Source organism: Ovis canadensis, chromosome 3 (genome assembly GCF_042477335.2).
Source record: "Ovis canadensis isolate MfBH-ARS-UI-01 breed Bighorn chromosome 3, ARS-UI_OviCan_v2, whole genome shotgun sequence".
Classification (NCBI taxonomy): domain Eukaryota; kingdom Metazoa; phylum Chordata; class Mammalia; order Artiodactyla; family Bovidae; genus Ovis; species Ovis canadensis.
In genome coordinates this window covers 181,647,362-181,672,576 of record NC_091247.1, presented here as the reverse complement: position 1 = coordinate 181,672,576, position 25,215 = coordinate 181,647,362, and the positions used below count along the sequence as shown (strand labels likewise).

The following is a 25,215-nucleotide window of genomic DNA, read 5'->3' as shown; positions in this document are numbered from 1 at the left end:
CAGAAGGAAAGAAATAATAAAGATGAGAGAAGAATCAGAGAAGAAACAAATAAAATAGACCTAAAAAGTAGAAAATAGCAGTAAAATCGAGAGTGCTCTTTTTGGAAAGATAAAATTGTCAAACCTTTAGGTATGTGCACCAAGAAGAAGAGAGACCCAAATAAAATAAGAAATGAAATAAAGAAACAACAACAGACACCACAGAAATAGAAAAAAATATCATAGGAGAGTACTGTGAAAAGATCCATGCAAACAAATTGGACAACCGAAATGAAATGGAGAAGTTTCTAGAAACATATAGTCTGCCAAAATTGATTCAACAAGAGATAGATGAGTTGAACAGACAATCATTAGAAGTGAAATAGAAGCTATGATTTTTAAAAGTCCTTCCAAATAAAAGTCCAAGTCCAGACAGCTTCACTGGAGAACTCTTATCAGACAAAGATGAACTTACACCTATCCTGCTCAAATTATTACAGAAAATTGAGGAGGAGGAAACACTCCCAAATTCATCCTATGAAGCCACCAAGAGCCTGATACCAAAATAACATAAAGTACTACAAAAAAAGAGAAAATTACAGGGGCTTCCTTGGTGGCTCAATGGTAAAGAATGCTCCTACCAATGCAGGAGACACTGGTTCGATCCCTGTTCCAAGATGATGCCACGGAGCAGCTACACCTGTGAGCCACAACTAGTGAGCCTGTGCCCTAGAGCTTGGGAGCCACAACCATTGACCTCATGTGCCACAACTACTGAAGCCAATGGCCCTAGAGCCTGTGCTTTGCAATAAGAAAAGCCACTGCAATGAGAAGCCCACCCATCATAACTAGAGGGTAGCCTCCACTCACTGAAGTGAAGTGAAGTCACTCAGTCGTGTCCGACTCTTTGCGACCCCATAGACTGCAGCCTGCCAGGCTCCTCTGTCCATGGGATTTTCTAGGCAATAGTACTGGAGTGGATTATCATTTCCTTCTCCAGGGGATCTTCCCAACCCAGGGCTCGAACCTGGGTCTCCTGCATTGTAGACAGAGGCTTTACCGTCTGAGCCACTGCAACTAGGTAAATCCCATGCAGCAACGAAGATACAGCACACTCAAAAATAAATAAATAAGATTATTTTAAAAGCAGAAAATTACAGATCAATTTCTTTGATAAATATAGATGAGAAAACTCTTAACAAAATATTTGCAAACTGAGTCCAACAATAAATACATGATCAAGTTGGATTTATTCCATTTGCACAAGAATAGTTCTGTATATCCAAATCAATCAATGTGATATACCACATTAACAAAAGGAAAGATAAAAAACCACATGATCATCTTAATAGGTGTAGAGAAAGCATTTGACCAAGTTCAGTGTCCACTTATAAACATTGTCATCAGAGTGGTTATAGAGGGAACTTATCTCAACATAATAAAAGCAATTCATGACAAATCCATAGTTAACATAATTCTCAACTCATAATTGCATTAGTCATGTATGGATGTAAGAGTTGGACTATAAAGAAAGCTGAGTGCCAAAGAATTCATGCTTTTGAACTGTGGTGTTGGAAAAGACTCTTGAGAGTCTCTTGGACTGCAAGGAGATCCAACCAGTCAATTGTAAAGGAAATCAGTCCTGAATATTTGCTGGAAGGACTGATGCTGAAACTGAAATTCCAGTACTTTGGCCATCTGATGCAAAGGACTGACTCATTGGAAAAGACCCTGATGCTGGAAAGATTGAAGGTGGGAGGAGAAGGGGACGGCAAAGGTTGAGGTGGTTGGATGGCATCACCGATTCGATGGACATGAGTTTGAGTAAGCTCTGGGAGCTGGTGATGGACAGGGAAGCCTGGTGTGCTGCAGTCCATGGGGTCGCAGAGTCGGCCATGACTGAGTGACTGAACTGAACATAATTCTCAATGGTGAAAAACTGAAAGACTTCCCACTAACTTTAGGAATAAGATGAGGATGGTCACCCTCACCACTTTTATTCCACATAATATTGGAAATCCTAGCCACAATAGAACAAGAAAAAGATACAAAAGATACTCAAAATTGGAAGGGAAGAGGTAAAACTGTCAGCATTTGTGGATGACGTGGTACATAATATGGAAAGCCATAAAGTCTCCACACAAAATCTATTAGAACTAATAAGTGAATTCACCAAGATAGCAATATATAATATTAATATACAGAAATCCATTTTATTTCTTTTTACACTGGCAATGAAATATCAAAAAAAGAGTGTAAAGATTTAAAATCACATCAAAAATTTAAAATACCTAGGAATAAATGTAACCAAGGAGGTAAAAGATCTATACACTGAAAACTGTAAAACATTGATAAAGGAAACTGAAGATGATTCAAAGAAATGGAAAGATATCCCATCCTCTTGAAAGAATTCAGTTCAGTTCAGTTTGCTCAGTCGTGTCCGACTCTTTGCGACCCCATGAATCACAGCGCACCAGGCCTCCCTGTCCATCACCAACACCCAGAGTTCACTCAAACTCATGTCCATGGAGTCGGTGATGCCATCCAGCCATCTCATCCTCTGTTGTCCCCTTCTCCTCCTGCCCCCAGTCCCTCCCAGTATCAGGGTCTTTTCCAATAAGTCAACTCTTCGCATGAGGTGGCCAAAGTACTGGAGTTTCAGCTTTAGCATCATTCCTTCCAAAGAAATCCCAGAGCTGATCTCCTTCAGAATGGACTGGTTGGAAAGAATTAGTATTGTTAAAATGGTCATACTACCCAAAGCAATCTACAGAGTTAATGCAAGCTCTATCAAAATACCCATGACATTTTTCACAACTAGAACAAATGATCTTAAAATTTTATATGACCTAAATGGAACCTAAATGACCTAAAATTGTCAAAGCAGTCCTGAGGAAAAAGGACAAAGTTGGAGACATAACCCTCCCAGAGTTCTGACTATACTACAAAACAGCAGCAATCAAAACAATATGGTATTGGTACAAAAACAGACATATGGTTCAATAGAGAATAGAGAGCTCAGAAATAAACCCACACACCTACAGTCAATTAATCTATGACAAAGGAGGCAAGATATTCAATGGAGAAAAGACAATCTCTTCAGTAAATGGTGTTGGGAATGCTAGATAACTGCATGTAAATCAATGAAATTAGAACATTCCCTCGTACCATATACAAAAATAAAGTCAAAATGGTTTAAAGACCTAAATATTAGATATGACAACCATGAAACTCCTAAAAGAATATAGGGGAAACATTCTCTGACATAAATCATAAAAATATTTTTAAAAATCAGTCTCCCAAGGTAAAAGAAATCAAGCAAAAATAAACAAATGAGGCTTAATCAAACTTAAAAGCTTTTGCACAACAAAGGAAACCATTGACAAAATGAGAAGGCAGATTATAGATGGAGAAAATATGTCAAATGATGTGACTAATGAGTCGTTAACATCTAAAATATAAAAACACATTGTACAACTCAATATTGTAGAAGTTATCAATACAGTCAAAAAGTGGGTAAAAAAACCTGAATAGGAATTTTTCCAAAGAAGACATACAGGGTAAAGTTGTCTAATATAGTAAGTCCCCTGTATACAAACCTTCAAGCTGTAAACTTTCACAGATGTGAATGTGTGTTTGTGTGTCCAGTTATGTAAGTTGGTTCACGTGTCTGATGCCCATTATCATGTGCATACATCCTCCACAAGTGCTTGTGCTTTTGTGTACTTTATACTACTGTATAGAGTGCAGTAGTGCAGTATCATTATTTCAAGCCTAGGATGTCTGGAAGCAAGCATAAAAGCAGCAGTAATGTAGCTGGTTCTGTTGTACTTTTCAAGATACTGTATTGTAAGATTAAAAACATTTTATTTTTTATATTTGTTTGTTTTAGTTCATTATTAATGTAAAAAGTATTATAAGTATTATAATACTAGATAGCTGATTGTATTAGTTGGGTGCATGCGTGCTTCAGGCATGTCCATCTCTTTGCATCCCTAGTGACTATAGCCTGCCAGGTTCTTCTGTCCATGGGATTCTCCAGTAAAGAATACTGGAGTGGGTCGTCATGTCCTCCTCCAGTGGATTTTCCCCGACCCAGGGGTCAAACCTGCATCTCTTGCATCTCCTGCAAAGGCAGGCAGGTTCTTTACTGCTAGTGCCACCTGGGAAGCCCCATTAGTTGGGTACCTAGGCTAATTTTGTGGAACTTATGAACAGATTGGATGAACAACCTGTACTTATGAACATGTTCTCAGAATGGGAGTTGTTTGGTATGTAGGGGACTTACTATATTCAACTTAATTGTTACCTGTCTTGTAGTGTCATTTCCTACCACTACCCTAAACTTTCAGTAAGAGCTTCCTATCCATTAAAAAATATGATAATGGAAAGTAAGTATGAAGGATCCAACTGTTTCTTTTAATCACTGTTTATTTTCCATAGATTAGTTGTTGAATTCCATCAAGTTCCTTTTATGAACATCATAACTCATCCATTTTTCTCCAGATGAACCATTATGAACAAAGCTACAGAGAACATTTTTGTACATCTCCCAGTAAATATGTCTACACATTCTGGGAGGATATATGCATAGGAGTGGCACTGCTGAGTCATAGGGTAGGCATTTCTTCACTGTTAGTAACAGTGTGAGTTTTCCAAAGTGATTATGTCATTCACATTCCTGCCAGCAGTTCATGGGAGTCTTGAGATGACCTATACTCTTATCAACACTTGTTATTGTTGGTCTTTTTCTTTTCAATCATTCTGATGGATGTGAAGTGTTATTTCATTATAGCTTTAATTTTCACTTTGTGATTACCAAAGAAGTTGAGTGTTTTTTCATGTTGTTAGTAGTCATTGGATACTTTCTTTCAGAAAGTGCTTCTTCAGGTCTCTTGTCCATTTTTCCATTGTGTTAATCTGTAATTAACACATAATCAGTTCAGTTCAATCACTCAGTGGTGTCAGACTCTTTGCGACACCATGAATTGCAGCACGCCAAGCCTCCCTGCCCATCACCAACTCCCAGAGTTCACTCAGATTCACGTCCATCGAGTCGGTGATGCCATCCAGCCATCTCATCCTCTGTCCAAAAGTTATGACCAATCTAGACAGCATATTATAAAGCAGAGACATTACTTTGCCAACAAAGGTCTGTCTAGTCAAGGCTATGGTTTTCCAGTAGTCATGTATGGATGTAAGAGTTGGACTATAGAGAAGAAAGCTGAGTGCAGAAGAATTGATGCTTTCGAACTGTGGTATTGGAGAAGACTCTTGAGAGTTCCTTGGACTGCAAGGAGATCCAACCAGTCCATCCTAAAGGAGATCAGTCCTGGGTGTTCATTGGAAGGACTGATGTTGAAGCTGAAACTCCAATACTTTGGCCACCTGATATGAAGAGCTGACTTATTTGAAAAGACCCTGATGCTGGGAAAGATTGAGGGCAGGAGGAGAATGGGACGACAGAGGATGAGATGGCTGGATGACATCGTCAACTCAATGGACATGAGTTTGAGTAAACTCTGGCAGCTGGTGATGGATAGGGAGGCCTGGCATGCTGCAGTTCATGCTATTACAAAAAGTCGGGCACAACTGAGCGACTGAACGGAACTGAAAGATGAGCTGAAGTAAAACCATGGGAAAAGATATACCATGCAAATACTAATAGAAAGCTAGTATCACTTTAGTAATATCAGATAGAGTTTAAAGCAAGAAGCTTTATTAAAGATAAAGAAGGAAATATCCAGGTCTTTAAAATGGATAGTCCTTCAGAAAGACATAGCACTTCTAAATTTGTATGTGTAAAATATAGTTTCAAAATACAGAAAGCCAATATTGATAGAACTAAAAGGAGAAATAGAAAAATTTAGAGTCACAGAGAAAAATATATACTTCTTTAAATAACTAGTGGAATAGGCAGACCAGAAATCAGTAGTTTAAAGGATTGGAACAATATGATTAACAACTTTGAATTCACATAAGTAGAGCATTTTATCCAACACCTACAGTATACATATTCTTTTCAAGAGTACATTGAAAGATTAACAAAATTAATTGTATCCTGGGTCATAAAGCAAGTCTAATATTTCACAACATTGAAATAACAGAGGGTGTGTTCTTTAATCACAATGAGATAAGTTCAGAATTACTAACAAAAAATCCCCAAATACCAATAGTTAAGCAATATTCTTACAAATAATAAAATAGAAATTACAGTGGAAATTTTAAAATATTTGGACTAAATGACAATGACATATCAAAATTTGTGAAATACAGCCAAAGACATTTATGGCCCCAAAAGCATAAGGTTGAAAAGAAGAAAGATAAAAATCTGAGACGGAAGTATTCCTTTCCAAGAAGTTGAAAAAAAATTAGAAAAAATAAACTACAAGAAGGTGAAAGGAAGAAAATAATGAATATGAATACAAATTAAAACTGGAAAGTTTGTTCCCAATTTTTAAATAAAACAAAATCCCTAAAGCACCTTGTCCTGTATTCTCCCATCTTAATAAATAGAAATTTTATCCTGTCATGTGCCCTTAATTTGAAATCAGCTTTGCTCTCTATCTCATATCTCACATTTTTCATGTGATTCTATAGGTTATACCTTAAAAATATATCCAGAATCTAGTCATTTCTCATTCCATCATTATTACAGCTTGACCTAAGCCATCATTTTCTCTTACCTGGATAACTGCTTTAATTTCTTAATTGATCTCTTAGCCCAGTTCTTCATCTGATTGTCCGAATTACCCTGTAAAACCTTCGTGTTGCTATTGTTCTCTTAACTTTCCAGTCCCTTTCCATTTATCTTGGTGCAAAAGGCAAAGAAAACTCTTACAGTGTCCAGTTCAGTTCAGTCGCTCAGTCATGTCCGACTCTTTGTGACCCCATGAACCGCAGCACGCCAGGCCTCCCTGTCCATCACCAACTCCCAGAGTCCACCCATACCCATGTCCATTGAGTCGGTGATGCCATCCAACCATCTCATCCTCTGTCGTTCCCTTCTCCTCCTGCTCTCAATCTTTCCCAGCATCAGGGTCTTTTCAAATGAGTCAGCTCTTCGCATCAGGTGGCCAAAGTATTGGAGTTTCAGCTTCAACATCAATCCTTCCAATGAACACCCTGGACTGATCGCCTTTAGGATGGACTGGTTGGATCTCCTTGCAGTCCAAGGGACTCTCAAGAGTCTTCTCCAACAACACAGTTCAAAAGCATCAACGAGGCCTTAAATAATTTGCTCACCTTATCTATTCTTTGTCTTCTTCCTATTCCTCCCTGAGCGGCAACCATATTGACCATCTTGCTATTCCTCAAACATGCTATTAAATCTCTAGGCTGTTGCTCTTCCCCAGTACCCTCTTGGCTTTGCTGTTGTTGTTCACTCATGTCTAACTCTTTGCAATCCCATGGACTGCAGCAGGCCAGGCTTCCCTGTCGTTCACTATCTCCGGGAGTTTGCTCAAACTCATATCCATTGAGCCAGCGATGCCATCCAATCATCTTATCCTCCGTCACCCCCATTTCCTTCCTTCAGTCTCTCTCAGCATCAGGATCTTTTCTAATGAGTTGGCGCTTTGCATCAGGTGGCTGAAGTATTGGAGCTTCAGCTTCAGCATTAGTCCTTCCAATGAATATTCAGGGTTGATTTCCTTTAAGATTAACTGGTTTGATCTCTTTGCAGTCCAAGGGACTCTCAAGCATCTTCTCCAACACCACAGCTCAAAAGCATCAATTCTTTGGCATTCAGCCTTCTTTATGGTCCAGCTATCACAGCCATACATGACTACTGGAAAAACCATCACTTTGACTAGACGGACCTTTGTTGGCAAAGTAATGTCTCTACTTTTTAATATGCTGTCTAGGTTGGTCATAGCTTTTCTTCCAAGGAGCAAGCATCTTTTAATTTCATAGCTGCAGTTACCATCTGCAGTGATTTTGGAGCCCAAGATAATAGTCTCTGACTGTTCCCGTTGTTTCTCCTGCTATTTGCCGATAAGTGATGGGACCAGATGCCATGATCTTTGTTTTTTGAATGTTGAGTTTTAAGCCAGCTTTTTCACTCTTCTCTTGCAGCTTCATCAAGAGGGTCTTTGGTTTCTTTTTGCTTTCTGCCATAAGGTTGGTGTCATCTGCATATCTGAGATTATTGATATTTCTCCTGGCAGTCTTGATTCCAGTTTGTGCTTCATCCAGCTTGACATTTCCCGTGATGTACTCTGCATAGAAGTTAAGTAAGCAAGGTGGCAACATATAGCCTTGACGTACTCCTTTCCCAATTTTGAACCAGTCCATTGTTCCATGTCCGGTTCTAACTGTTGCTTGTTGACCTGCATACACGTTTCTCAGGAGGCAGATCAGGTGGTCTGGTATTCCCATCTCTTTGCATTTTCCAGTTTGTTGTGATCTACATAGTCAAAGGCTTTCGTGTAGTCTCATTTCAGAACCTTGCTGAGTATTGCCTTATTGATGAAATCTTATCAATTAGCCCATAAAACATCCATTCTTTCCCCCATACTTGGCATTCCCTACTGTAAGTGGTTACTACCTGTTGTTGTTCAGTTGCTAAGTCTTGTCCAACTCTTTGTGACCCCATGGACTGCAGCAGGCCAGGCTTCCCTATCCTTCACTGTCTCCTGGAGTTTACTCAACTTAAGCCCATTCAGTTGGTGATGCCATCCAACCACCACTGGTAGAGATGTGAAAGTAATATTCATGTAGGAAGGAACTTTCCAAACCTGTTTATTTCAGGATGCAGTGCTCTCAATGATCTGTTTTTTTGTTTTATTTTGAAATAATTTTAGGCTTATTTAAGAATTGCAAAAATAATAGTTATTGTGTACCCTTCACCCAGCATCTCTTAATGTTAATATCTTATGTAGTCATAGTATAGTTAATCAGTATCAGTAACTAAGTTAATCAGTAACTAAGTTAATCAGTAACTAATAGTATAGTTACATAATGCTTATGTAAATGGCTTCCCTGGTATCTTAGCTGGTCAAGAATCCACCTACAATGCAGGAGACCCTGGTTCGATTCCTGGGTCAGGTAGATCCACTGGAGAAGGGATAGGCTACCCACTCCAGTATTCTTGGGCTTCCCTGGTGGCTCAGCTGGTAAAGAATCTGCCTGCAATGCAGGAGACCTGGGTTCGCTCCCTGGGTTGGGAAGATAGATACCCTGGAGAAGGGAACAGCTACCTACTCCAGTACTCTTGCCTGGAAAATCCCATGGACAGAGGAGCCTGATAGGCTGCAGTCCATGGGGTTGCTAAGAGTCAGACACGACTGAACGACTTCACTTTGACTTTTCACTTTCATGCACTGGAGAAGGAAATGGCAACCCACTCCAGTGTTCTTGCCTGGAGAATTCCAGGGACGGGGGAGCCTGGTGGACTGCGGTCTCTGGGGTCGCACAGAGTTGGACACGACTGAAGCGACTTAGCAGCACCAGCATAGTTAATCAGAAGTAGGAAATTAGCATTTGTATGGTGCTGTTAATGAAACTACAGACTTTATATGAATTTCACAATTTTTTCACTGACATCTTTTTCTGTTTCAATGTCCAGTCTAGAATTCTCCATTGCATGTCTCCTTATTTTCTTCTGGCTGGTAACAATATCTTGGTCTTTCCTTGTCTTTCAAGACCTTAAGAGTTTTAAAAGTACTAATTAGGCATTTTGTAGGATGTCCCTACAAAATGGACTTATGTTTTCTTGTGCTTGAGGCTTTGCATTTTTGAAAAATACCACAAGTGATGTGGCTTTCTCATATGACGGGAGACATGGTATCAATGTGTATTATTATTGGTGATATTACCACTGATCATTGGCTAAGAGTGTCTGCTGGGTTTCTCCATTGTAAGATTACTATTTTTTTCCTTTGTAATTAATAAATATTTTGGGAGAGATATTTTGAGGTTATATGAAAAGTGAAAATGTTAGTTGCTCAGTTGTGTCCAACTCTTTGTGACCCCATGGAGTGTAGCCTGCCAGGCTCCTCTGTCCATGAAATTCTCCAGGCAAGAATACTAGAGTGGGTACTATTCCCTGTCCAGAAGATCTTCTAACCCAGGGATCAAACCCAGATCTCCTACACTGCAGGCAGATTTCTTTATCATCTGAGCCACCAGAGGTTATATTAATATTCTTTTTCTTCTTATTATTTCAGATACTAATTTTTATATTCATCAGTGGCTCTTGCTTGATTGAAGCAGTTATTAAGTGCTATTCCAATCGTGATTTTTTTCATCCCTTCCATATTTATTAGTTGGATTTCTTCTGTAATTGAAGATGTATTCCTTCTCCCTCCACATGTTTCATTATTCAGTAATGAAATTTGTAGATTTATAAATTTGTAGATGTATGTTTGTTTTGTTCTTTGGGTTATAATCTATTACCATTGCTGTTTGTTTTGTTTAAATTGGTCCACCTTTGATATCCATCTTATTTTTAGACATGCACTCATCTTATTTTCCTTTAGCACTTTCTTACTTTCTGACACCATGAGATGCTCCTCTCATCTTTTATATTTTTTCGCTCTATTCTGAAATCAGCCACCACTCTGTGGAATCCTGGTTCTTCTTATTGGAGAAGGATATTTGGAAAGCAACATTTGGGTACTTGTTTCATCTTTTATAGCGTTTTTTCCTTCTCTGGCACTTTTTTCCCTCTTCTTTTTCATAGTACTACCAGCATGAAAACCTCTAAAAATCTTGACTTAATGTCTAGAGGAAACTAGCATTATTAGAAGAGAATTTTCTGGTAGGAATATCAGAAAACCAATACATGTAATGCTGTCATTTGCTTTTGTACATGTGTTACACAAATTTTATTTAGTTCTGTTTTAATCCTCTAAAGCCTAGAAGTAGATTTTCAATATGATTTTTGGCCTACCGTCATAGGGTTAGAATGTTCTGGTTTCTAAAAATACACATGGAATAGTAAAAGTCTTAGATTTCAAGTACCTTTGTGATTTGGGGATTAGGGAGACATACTACATAACCATACTAGTTTAAATGAACCTCAGAAGTTAAAATATATTTCAAGAAAGACTGAGTAAAACTTCTGTCACAGAGTGCTGTGATAGATACTATAGATCCAGATCAGTTATGTCTTTGTAAAGTTGTAGAGATCTTCTTCAGCATAATTGCTTTCCTTTTATATGTCCTTTAACGCTAGGGACTTTAATAATACGATGTATTAGTAGAATAATAAATGTGCATATCTTATTCCCTCATTGAACTTGGAGACTCCAAGAACTGGAATCCTGGATTTATTGTGTTCTGTGTAGATACCCAGATGTTGGTTGTATGAATGAAAGAATGTACCTCAGAATACAACTTCACATTTATTACTAATAGTAATTAACTCTCAAATATCTCTAAAGAGAATAAAAGTTAACATGAATCCAAATGAGTCTGTTTATCAAGTAAATGACAGGATAATACTTTGGGTTCATTTAGTTTCACCTATAGTTCTCTCTCTAAGCATAGAACAACTTCTGTAAGTAGTTATATAGTATCTATAAAGATGAGACGTTTCTTATTTTCAACCATGAAATTAATGGGATGCGTTTGAGGTCTATGACTGGTTCATAACTCACTTATTAGTAATTATATAAAATTAACCCCTTTTGTTCATGATAATTGCATCAGACTTAGGATTCTCAAATTTCAGTTTGATTTCCATGTTATCTTTTCTCCCCCCCCCTTTTTTGACCCTTTTACCATCTCTCCCTCTTCTCTATCCTATGTTCATTCTTTCTTCTTTATCATATCAGTCTTTACTTCTCTGTCCCATATACTCTTGCTTCTTTCTGTCATGTATCCTTACTTCTCTCATGTGTTATTACATCTTTATCCCATTTATCTGTCCTCTCTCCCTCCCTTTCTTCCATCAGTCATTCTTCCCATATTTCCTTCTAGGAATTCACATATTTATCCTCTGCTTCGGAGAAGGAAATGGCAGTCCACTCCAGCACTCTTGCCTGGAAAATCCCGTGGACGGAGGAGCCTGATAGGCTACAATCCACGGGGTCACAAAGAGTCGGACATGACTGAGCAACTGCACTTTCACTTTCTGTATATCCAGACCTCATTCCGTCCTTTCTCTTCTTTTTCTTCTGTCTCTCCAACCTTCTTTCTGTCCTGTCAGTCCTTCTGTCCATTCAAAGTGAAGGTCCTTTTCTTCTATCAGGTCTTTTCCTTTCTCCTTATGGCTGCCATATATGTGCTGATGAATTCCAGTTTTATATCTTGCAATCTCACTTCTGTCTTAGACTCCAGATTTAACAATCCACTTCCTTTGCTGTATTACTTCTTGAATATCTACCCAGATACCAACTGCTCTTATCATTTTTACTGTTACCACTCCTATTCATGGCACCATCATCTCTTCTCTAGAGTAGTATAGTAGTCTCCTCAGTAGTCATCCTATTTCTGCCCTGTGCTGATACTCATTTTCCACCCATCAGTCCAAGAAATTATTCTAAAAGTTATCATATTGCGTCCCAGTGTTTGCACAAAACCTTTTAAAGGATTCCTATCTTTTAAAATTATTATTGAGGTAAATTGGTTTATAACACAGAAGTTTCATTTGTATGTTATGATTCAATATATGTGTATACTGTAGCCTGCTCATCATGAAAACAGTCACCATACAGTTGAGCCCCTTTGCCTTTATTGTGCTTCTATCCTCTCTGATAACCACGAACCTTATTTTCCACAGATGAAAATAAAAATATTATTAAATCTTTTTTCCCCAGCTTTACTGAGATATAATTTACATGTAACTAGTCTTTTTCTGAGAGAGAGAAATTTCAAATAAGACAGACTACTGAGATGCATTACACATAGATCTGGAAAAGCATGCTTTTGAACACGTTAGATTTTATTTATTTGTATGTAAATCCTTTAAAGCCTAGAAGTACATCTTATACTTGATTTTGGCCTAACCTGATAGAGTCATAATGCTGTGATTTCTAAAAATAGACAAGGAGTAAGAGTTCTAGATTATAAATAGCTTTGTGTGATTTTTGAGATCAAGGAGGCCTAATTACATAGGTTGTATTAGTATAAATTGATTCCAGAGATTGAGTGATCTTGACCCTTTTAAACTCTAATTACTAATTTTAATAATTTTCTCTGTATTCTTTTTCTGTATTTGATAGTGTCAACTCTCATGCCATCTGTAAATAAATGTGCTTTCGTTTCTTTATTTCCTTTTATCTCCTGATCTTTTTACTATATTTTTTAGTCCTGCTAGTACCAAGTTGAATAGAAACAGTGGCAGGCATCCTTGTCTTCTTCCTAGTCCTGAAAGAAATACTTAAAACATTTTGCCATTAAATAGAATGTTTTCTATACTTTTTGTAAATGCCCTTTTCACCATTAAGGAGGTTATCTTCTAGTCCTGGTTTGTTGAGGCAAAATGGAAATTGAATTTTAATAGTTTCTCCTTCTGCATCTGTTCTGATTTTGGCATCCAAGTAAATCTCATCTCATAAAGTCAGTTGAGGAGTGTTCCTTTTTGTCTATACTCAGTATGAGGTTACAATCTTCTATAAAATTAAAACTGTCTATTTTATGAATGTTTGGTACAATTCATCTGTATAACTGACTCACTTATGATTTTCATGTAAGATTTTTAACCACGAATTCAATCTCTTTAATAGCTGTGAGATCCACTTCATGTTCTTTTTTTGCTCTTGAGTCAGTTCTGGTGAGTTTTAAATTTCTTGCTGAGTAACTTTTAATAAGGAATTCATCTACCTTATCAAATTTTCAGATTTATTTCCTTAAAATTGTTCATACTGTCTTATTTTCCACTTAATCCCTACAGTATCTGAGATTATATCTTCATTTTAATTTTTTTTTTTTAACCTGTGCTCCCTGGATTGGGAATGCAGAGTCTTAACCACTGGGTTACCAGGTAAGTCCCTCTTCTTTTTTATTCTTAATATTGTTTATTTCGCCTTCTCTCATTTTTTCCCTTCATTTACCTTGTCAGATATTTATAATATTGTTTCTTCAAGCAATACATTTTGGCTTGTTTCTATTATATATGTGTTCTCTTTTCACTAATTCCTAAATTTCATTTTTCTTTGATCATTTCCGTCTTTCCCATTTCTTCTTTTTTAGAACAATAAACACCTTTATTACTTGAGCTAAGGTATGATGGAGGAAGATTTGTTTGCCTTTCCAGGCCTTGATTTTCTTCAGATGGAAGTTCAGCTCCTTGCTGTCTAGCACATAGTCATCTTCTTGGCCAGAAGACTGGTGATTTGGGCATTCTCGTTTTCATCATATTTCTTCTGAATTTTCTTAGATCATTTTTTGTTGTTGTTGTTTAAAATCCCTCTTCCTTGAGAGTCCGCTTGGCTCCATTCTTGCAGCCCAGAGGCAATGCATAGTGGGATCCCTACTTCTCTCAGAATAGTGTGCTGTCAGTGAGCAAGATGCAGTTCTTCACTAGGGTCTTGGTACTGACCAGTTATGCACTGTGAACAACATCTTTAATCCTTGCTTTGCACATACAACACTCCAAGCCTCAGTAGAATTTCGCTATGTCCAGCCTCAAGATATGGTATTTCTTGTTGCCTCCCTGCACATGGACTGTGTGTATGAGGCCAGCATCAATCTTAGTGTTGGCAGCAGGGATTCTCAGCTCCTACTTCTGCTTCCTGTGGTAGGGCTTTCTTGCTTCTCGTCTTGTGGCACTTGTGTCAGTTGTCCAGAAAAATGCCTGTTGCTCAGTGCTGGCTGGAAAGAGATCATTTCCTTCTTTGTGTTAATTCTTTTTAGGACTTATTTATTCTGCTGTTTTCCTAACTCAATTTCAAGTCCTTTTTTTCTAACATAAGCATTTAAGCCGTTATATACCATCTTTTTGTTGTTTTGTATTCTGTACATTTTAGATATATTTTCCTCATTATCAGTCTGTTCTAGGTGTTTCCTGAAATCCATTGCGATGCTCTTTGTCCTATGAATTGTTTGAGGAAGTGTTTTTTAATTTCAGAATGTATGCTAGATACCAGTTCCTTTAAATTTGCTAATAGTGTTATGACCTAGTACAGGTCAATTTTCATGAGTATTCCATTTATACTTGAATAAATATTCTCTGTTTATTGGGTATAGTGTTCTCTGACTGCCTTATATCTTTTGTCTTTTTCTTTTGTTTTGTGTGGTTTTAGTATGATACATCTAGATGTGGATCTTTCTCTGACTGTCTCATCTCCCCATCTGTGTATCTCTGCTCATTTTTACTTGTTCTTTTTTCTATTTTTATTTTCCCTTCTCTCCATGTCACCTCCCATCTCCAACTCCACGTCCCTCTCTTCTTACATGAGAAGAGAGAGGCATGAGATTCATGAATTTCTTGAATTGCTGTCTTTCAATGGTTCTGGAAAATTCTCGGTAAAATTTGGGCCTCTCATTCTGCAACTTGTGGAATAAATTCTTGTTTCCTTATGTATTTTATGATTGATTTGTTGGTTGGTTGATTGATTTTGGTAGAACTTTTTCTGTAGAAAATGAAGTGTTGGTTGAAGTTGAGAATCCAGAGAGTATTTATAATTTCTTTTAGCAATTATCTCAGATCATAACCAACCTGGGACTGCATTAAATGCAATGATATGCTTGAGGTGATTGGTACCATTTAAATCCCATGAATTTGCAGTGAGGTTATGCTTTGGGGGGATGCACTAGAATTTTTAAATAAAATAAATAATTTTAGGTTTGTAGAAAATGTGGAAATATAATACAAAGAGTTCCTGATTACTCTGTACCCAGTTTTCCCTGATATTAACATCTTAACATTAATACCATATTTTTGTCAAAACTAAGAAATCATAGCACTAGCTAAATTCTGGACTATATTCAGATTTCCTAAAATGTTCTTTTTCTGTTCCAGGATTCCATCCAAAATACCACATTGCACTTAGGCTCCTCTGTTCTGTGCCAGTTCCTCAGGCGTCCCTTGTTTTTTAAGACCTTTTTGATTTAGTCATCTGTCTTATAGAATAGCCAGCCTCAGTTTAGTTTTGTGTAATGTTTTTCTCATCTTTAGAGTGGGATTACTGCTTTGTGGAAAATACCATAAAAAAAAATCTCATCGTATTGTATCAAGATGTACCTGATACCCTACTGACTTATCACTGGTGATGTTTGCTCTGATCATGTGGTTAAGGTAGTGTTTGCCAGTTTTCTCCACTGTAAAATCACTGTGTTTAACCTTTCCATTCAGGAATGGGAGATTTTATTTTCTTTCTACACTAACCAAGTAGAGACAGGCGAGTTTCCTTCCTGTCCTCGTCTGCCCTATTAAGGTTTATGTCTACTGTACAGTTGAGCTGTGCATGGAGCTCTTTAAAGCTCAGGCATAATATTGAGGGTCTTTTATTAGTTTTTTCAGTTGAATGGGCCTGGTCTTTATCTCCTGTCCTCCTCAGCCTGGATTATGTTCAAGGTTTCCAGGAATCTGTAGAAATCCTCAAGGCTAAAGCTGTCCTTAGTGCTTTGCTTAACCTATTTATGACTCCTTACTTTTGGGGCAGTCCAGTGAATTATGTTTAAAAGTTTTATTTATTTATTTTTGTTAACTTGTTAGTTATTTCTGTTAGAGTATCTTGGTCCAATGTCCTGTCAGTGACAGAAGTTTGTAGGTTTCTTTTGTCATTGTTTTTGAATATTTTTTGAAATGTTAACACTTGTGTTGGGGGGAAGTAGTTTAGTGTTACAAAGTATGATACGTTCTCCCAGTTGCTCACTATCCATCCATCCCTCACCCAAACACACACAGTTCTTTTAAATTTCTTTTTTTTAATATTTATTTATTTATTTGGTTGTGCTGGGTCGTAGTTGCTGTGTGTGGGATATAGTTCCCCAACCAGAGATGGAACCCAGCTTCCTTGCATTGGGAACGCCGAGTCTTAGCCACTGGACTACCAGGTGGTAGTCCCCTTTTGAATTTCTTGACTTAAGGATACTGTTTTCCCTGCTTTGAATGCTCTTTGCTACCTGATCCTCATGATCAACACCTGTTGATTCCAAACTCTGCTCAGATGTTTTCTTGCTCATGCCTCCTATCTCCTTTCCTCTGCCCCTGTACACAGTTTGATTTCTTCTGTGCTGCTATAATATACCCTTCATTAAAAAGTTTGAATATTGTGGTAGATATTATTGTTCACTTACAGAAAATGTATGCTTCTACCTTCTTGAAGTTTGGTTTGGCCTTGGGACCTTCCCTGACCAATTAAAACTGGTGAGAAAGGCCTAGACTTGGTCTTTAAGAAGGTTACAATTCTGTAGCCAATATTCTTCCTTCCTGTCTTCATCTATTACAATCAAATTAATGCTTCAAGGCTTCTTTCTGCCATCACCTTGGAATTTTTTGCCTCAGTTTCTCCCCATCTCAAAAAAAAAAATCCAGAAGTGATTCCTCCCTCCTGATTTTTCAAAGCAAATTAATGATATTTATACATGTCTCTTATATATTGCGTTCTACCATAACAGGTTCTGTTACATTCATATGTATCGTGTACATTTTCAGGTTTGTTTTCTAGATTTTAAGCTTCGTAAGTGTTGGCATTTCCTATCATTTATCATGTGTTCCTCAGATCAATAAAATTATGTGAATAATTAATAATGTCACTAATTAGAAGATATTTTAGGAGTTTATTGGGGCATTTTGGGGGGTGACAGTGTTTGAAAGGTCCTAGTAGAATTAGTGAGGAGAGGTCAAGAATGGAAAACTTCTTGCAATGCTCAGGACAATCTCTCAAAATAAATAGTTGTCCTGAGTCCCACATAACTTTCAAATAGTCTACTAGATGTTTCATATGAGTGAAAAACTTACTCATAACCTTCAGAATCTAGAGCCTAAATTCATTTTTATATGTAAACATTAGTTATTTTTTAGACAATTTTAATATGCATCAAGTGCTCCTAAAATATATTTATCACCCATGTAAATCAGGGAAGACTGAACTTTGTCAAGAACTTTACTAAGTCTTGCTTAACATTACAGAAAAGCATGTTACCAAAGGCAGTACCGTTCATGGTATTTTAGTCACCGATAATACAGCTGTGTCATTCTGTTTTTGTAGCTGTTGAATTTTAAATGATTCTATATGTAGGTGTAGGCATCCAGTTAATTCACTGTCTTTTTGTTTCATCCCCAGATATTTATTTACGGGAAGTAAATGTTACTTCTGTTTCAAATATAAATGACTTTCCTTAAACTTCCTTCATATGTTACATTAGAGCATTATATTAATGCTTTTAAATTGTATATAAGGATGTTATATTATCTATGAATTTCAGAATTTAAAAGAGGCAGTGAAAAATATTTGTTATAAAAAATGACATTGTGTCATGGTATCAGACACGGGTTTATGAACCATTAAAGCCTGGCAAAATAAGAAATTTGCTTTTAAAGTATATGTTTAATCCTCTTTCAATATTAAACTACTTTCTTCAGGGAAAGTATACATCACAAATACTCTGATAATTTGAGTAAAGTTAGATAAGAACACTAAAATTTTGTCACAAACCAGAAAAAAAGCATATGTAAACTTAAGTCAATTTATGGAGAGACAAATTACTATTTATATTGATAACTTTTAAGTTTCTAATGAAACACCATAGACTCTTAACGACTGAGACTCTCCATTTTTTCTTTTATTATAGTTAATATATCCAGAACTTTTATTTTTAAAAATCTAACTGTTGTTTCATGAGGAGAAAGAGTAGAAAGAAAAGATATTTTGCATGTGGTTTTAATGATCTTAATTTATATTCTGTAAATCAGTTCTCTAGGGTCAGCAGTGAATTGTTTTGGTTGAGATATTCGAAGTGTAGTTTTCATCGTTGAGCATGTGATAAGATATATTTTATAAACTAAAGTGCAGAACCAGATGGCTTTATTTTGGTATGATACATGTTAATTCATAATGCCTTGTTTTTAGCAGGAATGGGATTATGTTGTATCTTACTATTGCCTTTTTTAGACTATTTTCTAGACAGAACAAGAAATTCAAGTTATATAAAGCTGTTCTAGCACAGGCTGGAAAGTAGGTCATTGTTATGGGGAGTATACCAAACTGCCCACTGGTTGCTATAGCAATGACCTACTTTAAGAAACTATTTCTGTTGATTCATGTTGAAATCATCTTTTGGAACTGGTATAAGGAAACTCACCAACATGTAATTTTTTCTAATAGCAATAAGGTAGTGATCACTGGAGGTTTTAAAAAAATCCTTAAAATATTTAAAGTGAAGAAATATATTTTATTAACCTAACATCTCTTCAATTTATTGTGAAGTGCTACAATTCATATTGTATTCAGTAATTAAATATCAACAGAACTATTCTTCTGTTTAGGCAGTACGATTATGCAAAAGGCTGTAGTGAGTTTTACTAACATTTGTCCTGTTTAAAAATCAACCCAGTGCATGTATCAGTAGTTAATAGCATTATTAACTGAGCCTTCAAATGGATATGGTTTCAAGAAAACAGTAAACACACCAAACTGAATAAGGTCTGAAAATATGTTCCTATTTAAACTGTACCTTATAAGGAGTTCCCTGTTGGCCTGGTGGTTAGGAGTCCAGGCTTTCACTGTCATGGCCCAAGTTTAATCCATGATCCAGGATCTGAGATCTACAAGCTGTGTATAATTTCAGTGTATTAAATCAGTCCATTCAGCATTGGATTCCTGTACTTAGGTACATGCATTTGTAATATATAAAGGTTGAAAATGATATGATCTGGAATACATTGAATCTGAACTCTGGCAGAACCCACTCTCTTCCCTGATGAGGGTCAAGAATGAAAGATTAGACTTTATATAGTATTCTTTGAAGTAACATTATTCCTTCAGTACTAAAAAGAAATCTTACCTGTCAGTGAGTTGATACTTTGAACTTAGAGTATTGGAGATTTTACGGTGTTACCAAGGAAGAATTATATGCTTAGAGATTAGTTGATTCAGGGTCTTAATTGCACTGTATCTGTGTGTATATATATTCATATTCACATTTGCTTTGCTTGTGGAAAAGATTTTCATCAAACCTTAAACCTTTGTTCAAATTCACATTCAGGGAAGGTTAAGAGTCGAGTCAATTGTGTATATACTTGTAGGCATCCAACTAATTCATTGTCATCTGTTGTCATGCCCAGTTATTTATATATAAAAATACATGTTATTTTTTCAAAACTATAAATTTTTCCCAAGGGAGAATAATTGCAACTTCTGTTTAATGAATATCTACCAAGTACTAGTGATTTTATACTTTTTTTAATCCTTTGAATTTGATCAAACTCCAGGATATAGTGGACAGAAGAGCCTTGCATGCTACTGTCCGTGGGGTCACAGAGTTGGATGTGACTTAGCAACTGAAGAACAACAAATCCTTTCAACAGATGTTACAGACATTTCTATAGGTCATTTCTCCTATTTCTGATCTTTTCAGCAAACTGTGTAAGGCACATATTGAAATTTGTTTGCCAAATACAGAAACCAAAACACAGATGAAGTTAACTGTGTAGTTAGGCATGAGACACAGATACTTAATTTGAAATCCTTCAGGAGGAGGAGGTGATTTATATGATAACTATCATGTAACATACAATCTGAAAGTTTCTCTATGATGAGATACATTATGTCCCTTGAGAGTATATGGGATGGAGACATTACTTTCATATGGAAGATTGAAAATTAGCAGAAAATAGAGATGGGAATTAGGAAGGTGCTCCAGGCCAAGGGAAGAGCATGGAGTAAATTCCAGGAGATTAAATGTGTGTGGGGGAAAGTAGTTTGATTTGGCAGAAGGGAAAGAGGAGTGGCAGAAAAATGAACCTGAAACCCTAAGTTAGTCAAACAAAATAATTTGTTCTTCATTCTATAGGTGAGTGAACCTTTGAAGACCTTTTTACAGGAAAGTGTGCCTCAGGAAAATTTGGTATTGGTAGGCAGGACTATTTTAAGGCATTGAGCAAATAATACTAACATGAGATAACAAGAAGTAGAATTATTGTAGGAAAGAGGGAACTAAAATTATTGTAGGAATGATGAGACATATAATCATGCTTACTGTGGGTCAGGCACTGTTTTAAGAGCTTCATATACATTAACATTTAATTCTCACAACAGTACTATGATATGGGCCCTATTACTATCCCAGTTTAACACATGAGGAAATTAGAACTTCCCAGGATTGGTTGAAGGATAGTAATTTGTTGCTATTAATTATTAAATTATGGGACATCTATGCAATGAGATACCATAAACTGTGAAAACTGATGCCATAGAAGTATGCCAGTTGCTTTGAAAGATGTTCATTATGTGTTAACCCAGGTTTCCATCAGATGTAATATTTTTCAATTTTGTTCTACTTGGAAGGAATCTATGCTAATTATCAATTTTATACCTTTTATGAAGTTTAAAAAAGTATGTTTCTCTCTTCTTTACCCCCACCCCAAACTTGCTCTCCCCAATAGTTGTTCAGTCGCTCAGTTGTGTCTGACTCTTTGCAACACCATGGATGCAACATTTGAGGCTTCCCTGTCCTTCACTATCTCCCAGAGTTTGCTCAAACTCATGTCCATTGAGTCAGTGATGCATCCAACCATCTCATCGTCTGTCATACCCTTCTCCTGCCTTCACTCTTTCCTAGCATCAGGGTCTTTTCTAATGAGTAGGCTCTTGGCATCAGGTGGCCAAAATATTGGAGCTTCAGCTTCAGCATAAGTCCTTCCAATGAGTATTCAGGGTTGATTTCCTTTAGGATTGACTGGTTTGATCTCCTGCAGTCCAAGGGACTCTCAAGAGTCTTCTTTAACACCACAGTTTGAAAACATGAATTCTTTGGTGCTCAGGGTAGCTATTATTAACAGGTTGATGAGTATGCTTACAGTTATTTTCTTATACACATGTAACAAGTAGATATATGCAAAGTAAATTTTATTTTATCAAAATAATATATGCAGTCAGTTTAAAAGTCATAGCATAGAAAGGCTTATAACAGAGAAAAGCAACACCATGCATTCTCCATGCTGCTCTTTTTCTTTCCTTCACAATTATTTTCTGAAATACATATTTGAATCTACTGTATCTCTGCAATTTTTATGTTAAGTTACAGTGATATAAACAATAATAGCCATGGAAGGAAAACATACTATGGAAGAAAAAAGTCATCAATAACATCTGTTGGAGAAAAACACTATACTGGAGTACAATTTCTATTCCTTTGTTTTATGGAATGCCAAAACAAAGTTAATTCTGGTTGCAAAACTTTTTCCATTGCTTTAGTCCACATCATCATGTACAGTGTTTGTTTGGTTCATAGAGTGTTTATTGAAAATCATTAAGAATGCTTATTCAACTGTGAACAAGAAAGGGAAAAATAAGGGGCTAATTATTAACTAGTTGAGGCTTACTACTTCATTTTATAAATTAATCAGGTCCTTTTTTTTCCTTTTCCCATCTTATTATCTGTCACTGACCTACTTGTACTACATGAAAACTTTTCTACCCAAAATGTAGAATGTGGAGAGCTCTGCTACTTACTGTCTGGTCTGGTAGAGAAGATACTGAAACTCACACTACAAAAGAGATTTGAGTATTATTTCTTCCATGGATTATCTTTCCAGGACATTTTAGTTTTGTACTGTTTGAATTTAAAAAACTTTAAAATTGCTAGTTCATTCAACTTGTTAATTTTTGATCTGAGTACCTCAGGGTCTAAAAATTATTTTGCCAAGCAAATACAGAAAACTATCTGCTTCCCAGGAAACATTTATCACTAAACATGATGTTATTCATAGTTATGGATAATTTTATAAAACTTAGATGCTTTTATATTGCTTTAACAACAATAGTGAGCAACAATATTCTCCCCAAAGGATTTACACATTGGTACTGGTGGGTTGGGATCAGTTCAGTTCAGTTCAGTTGCTCAGTCGTGTCTGACTCTTTATGACCCCATGAACTGCAGTATGCCAGGCCTCCCTGTTCATCACTAACTCTGGGAGCTTAGAAAACTCATGTTCATTGAGTTGGTGATGCCATCCAACCATCTCATCCTCTCTGATCCCCTTCTCCTCCCGCCTTCAATCTTTCCCAGTATCAGGGTCTTTTCCAGTGAGTTAGCTCTTCACATCAGGTGGCCAGAGTATTGGAGTTTCAGCATCAGTCCTTCCAGTGAATATTCAGGACTGATTTCCTTCAGGATGGACTGGTTGGATCTCCTTGCTGTCCAAGGGACTCTCAAGAGTCTTCTCCAATACCACAGTTCAAAAGCATCACTTCTTTGGCACTCAGCTTTCTCTATAGTCCAACTATCACATCCATCCATGACTATTGGAAAAACCATAGCTTCAACTAGACAGACCTTTGTTGGCAAAGTAATGTCTCTGCTTTTTATTTTTTTTTATTTTTTTTTTAACTTTAAAATCTTTAATTCTTACATGCGTTCCCAAACGTGACCCCCCCCCACCTCCCTCCCCACAACATCTCTCTGGGTCATCCCCATGCACCAGCCCCAAGCATGCTGCACCCTACGTGTAAGACTGTTTACTAGAGGTATAAGTTGGGACAATACTTTGATTGATCATCCTGATTAATAGATATTAAATTATGCATCACAGAAATGAGCATTTTTGAATTCTATGTCTCTGCTTTTTAATATGCTGTCTAGGTTGGTCATAACTTTCCTTCCAAGGAGTAAGTGTCTTTTTAATTTCATGACTGCAATCACCATCTGCAGTGATTTTGGAGCCCCCCAAAATAAAGTCTCTCACTGTTTCCATTGTTTCCCCATCTATTTGCCACTAAGTGATGGGACCGGATGCCATGATCTTAGTTATCTGACTGTTGAGCTTTAAGCCAACTTTTTCACTCTCCTCTTTCACTTTCATCAAGAGGCTCTTTATTTCTCTTCGCTTTCTGCCATAAGGGTGGTGTCATCTGCATATCTGAGGTTATTGATATTTCTCCCGGCAATCTTGATTCCAGCCTGTGCTTCTTCCAGCCCAGTGTTTCTCATGATGTACTCTGCATATAAGTTAAGTAAGCAGGGTGACAATATACAGCTTGACGTACTCCTTTCCCGATTTGGAACTAGTGTGTTGTTCCATGTCCAGTTCTAACTGTTGCTGCTTGACCTGCATACAGATTTCTCAAGAGGCAGGTCGGATGGTCTGATATTCCCATCTCTTTCAGAATTTTCCACAGTTTATTGTGATCCACACAAAGGCTTTGGTATAGTCAATAAAGCAGAAGTAGATGTTTGTCTCAAACTGTCTCACTTTTTTGATGATCCAGTAGATGTTGGCAATTTGATCCCTGGTTCCTCTACCTTTTCTAAATCCACCTTGAACATCTGGAAGTTCATGGTTCACATACTGTTGAAGCCTGTCTTGGAGAATTTTGAGCATTACTTGGCTAGCATGTGAGATGAGAGCAGTTGTGCAGTAGTTTGAGCATTAAGAATAGTGTGTTAGGGAGGTGACTGTAAACCAAGACAAAAAGATTTGGTGTAACATAAATGTGAGTATATAAAGGTTTATTTCCTATTTCTTGAAGGACAACTGTTAGACTTCCTAAGGTGAAATGGTGGGATGTCTTTAACAGCCTTGTGAATATAGCACTTTGACTCCCTAAGCCCATAGAGATAATGACTCCTAAGGGGAAAGAATATCAGATTTGACTAGTTATACTGATGTCACTTGAGAGTCCCTTGGACTGCAAGGAGATCCAACCAGTCCATTCTAAAGGAGGTCAGTCCTGGGTGTTCTTTGGAAGGAATGACGCTAAAGCTGAAACTCCAGTACTTTGGCCATCTCATGCAAAGAGTTGACTCATTGGAAAAGACTCTGATGCTGGGAGGGATTGGGGGCAGGAGGAGAAGGGGACGACAGAGGATGAGACGGCTGGATGGCATCACCAACTCGATGGACGTGAGTTTGAGTGAACTCCAGGAGTTGGTGATGGACAGGGAGGCCTGGCGTGCTGCGATTCATGGGGTTGCAAAGAGTCGGACACGACTGAGCGACTGAACTGACTGATGTCATTTAATAACTACATCTATAGAAAATTAACAAGACTTTCTTGGTGAAATGAAATTGGAATGGGCAATGAGGAATGGGGATTGGAATGGGCAAAGAGAACAAAATGATCTATTCTGAATAATCTTCTAGAACAGTGCTGTCAAATAGAAATTTCTGCAATGATGGAA

General features: G+C 37.1%; 1 protein-coding gene and 1 pseudogene across 4 annotated transcripts in view; one reads left to right on the top strand and one right to left on the bottom strand.

Moving 5' to 3' along the window:
- The window catches only part of CRY1 (cryptochrome circadian regulator 1), an 88,714-nt gene that overhangs the window by 31,285 nt on the left and 32,214 nt on the right, over nt 1-25,215 (top strand). The gene's annotated exons all lie outside the window — the stretch shown is intronic.
- On the bottom strand, nt 14,086-17,055 carry LOC138435226 (small ribosomal subunit protein eS8 pseudogene; annotated as a pseudogene).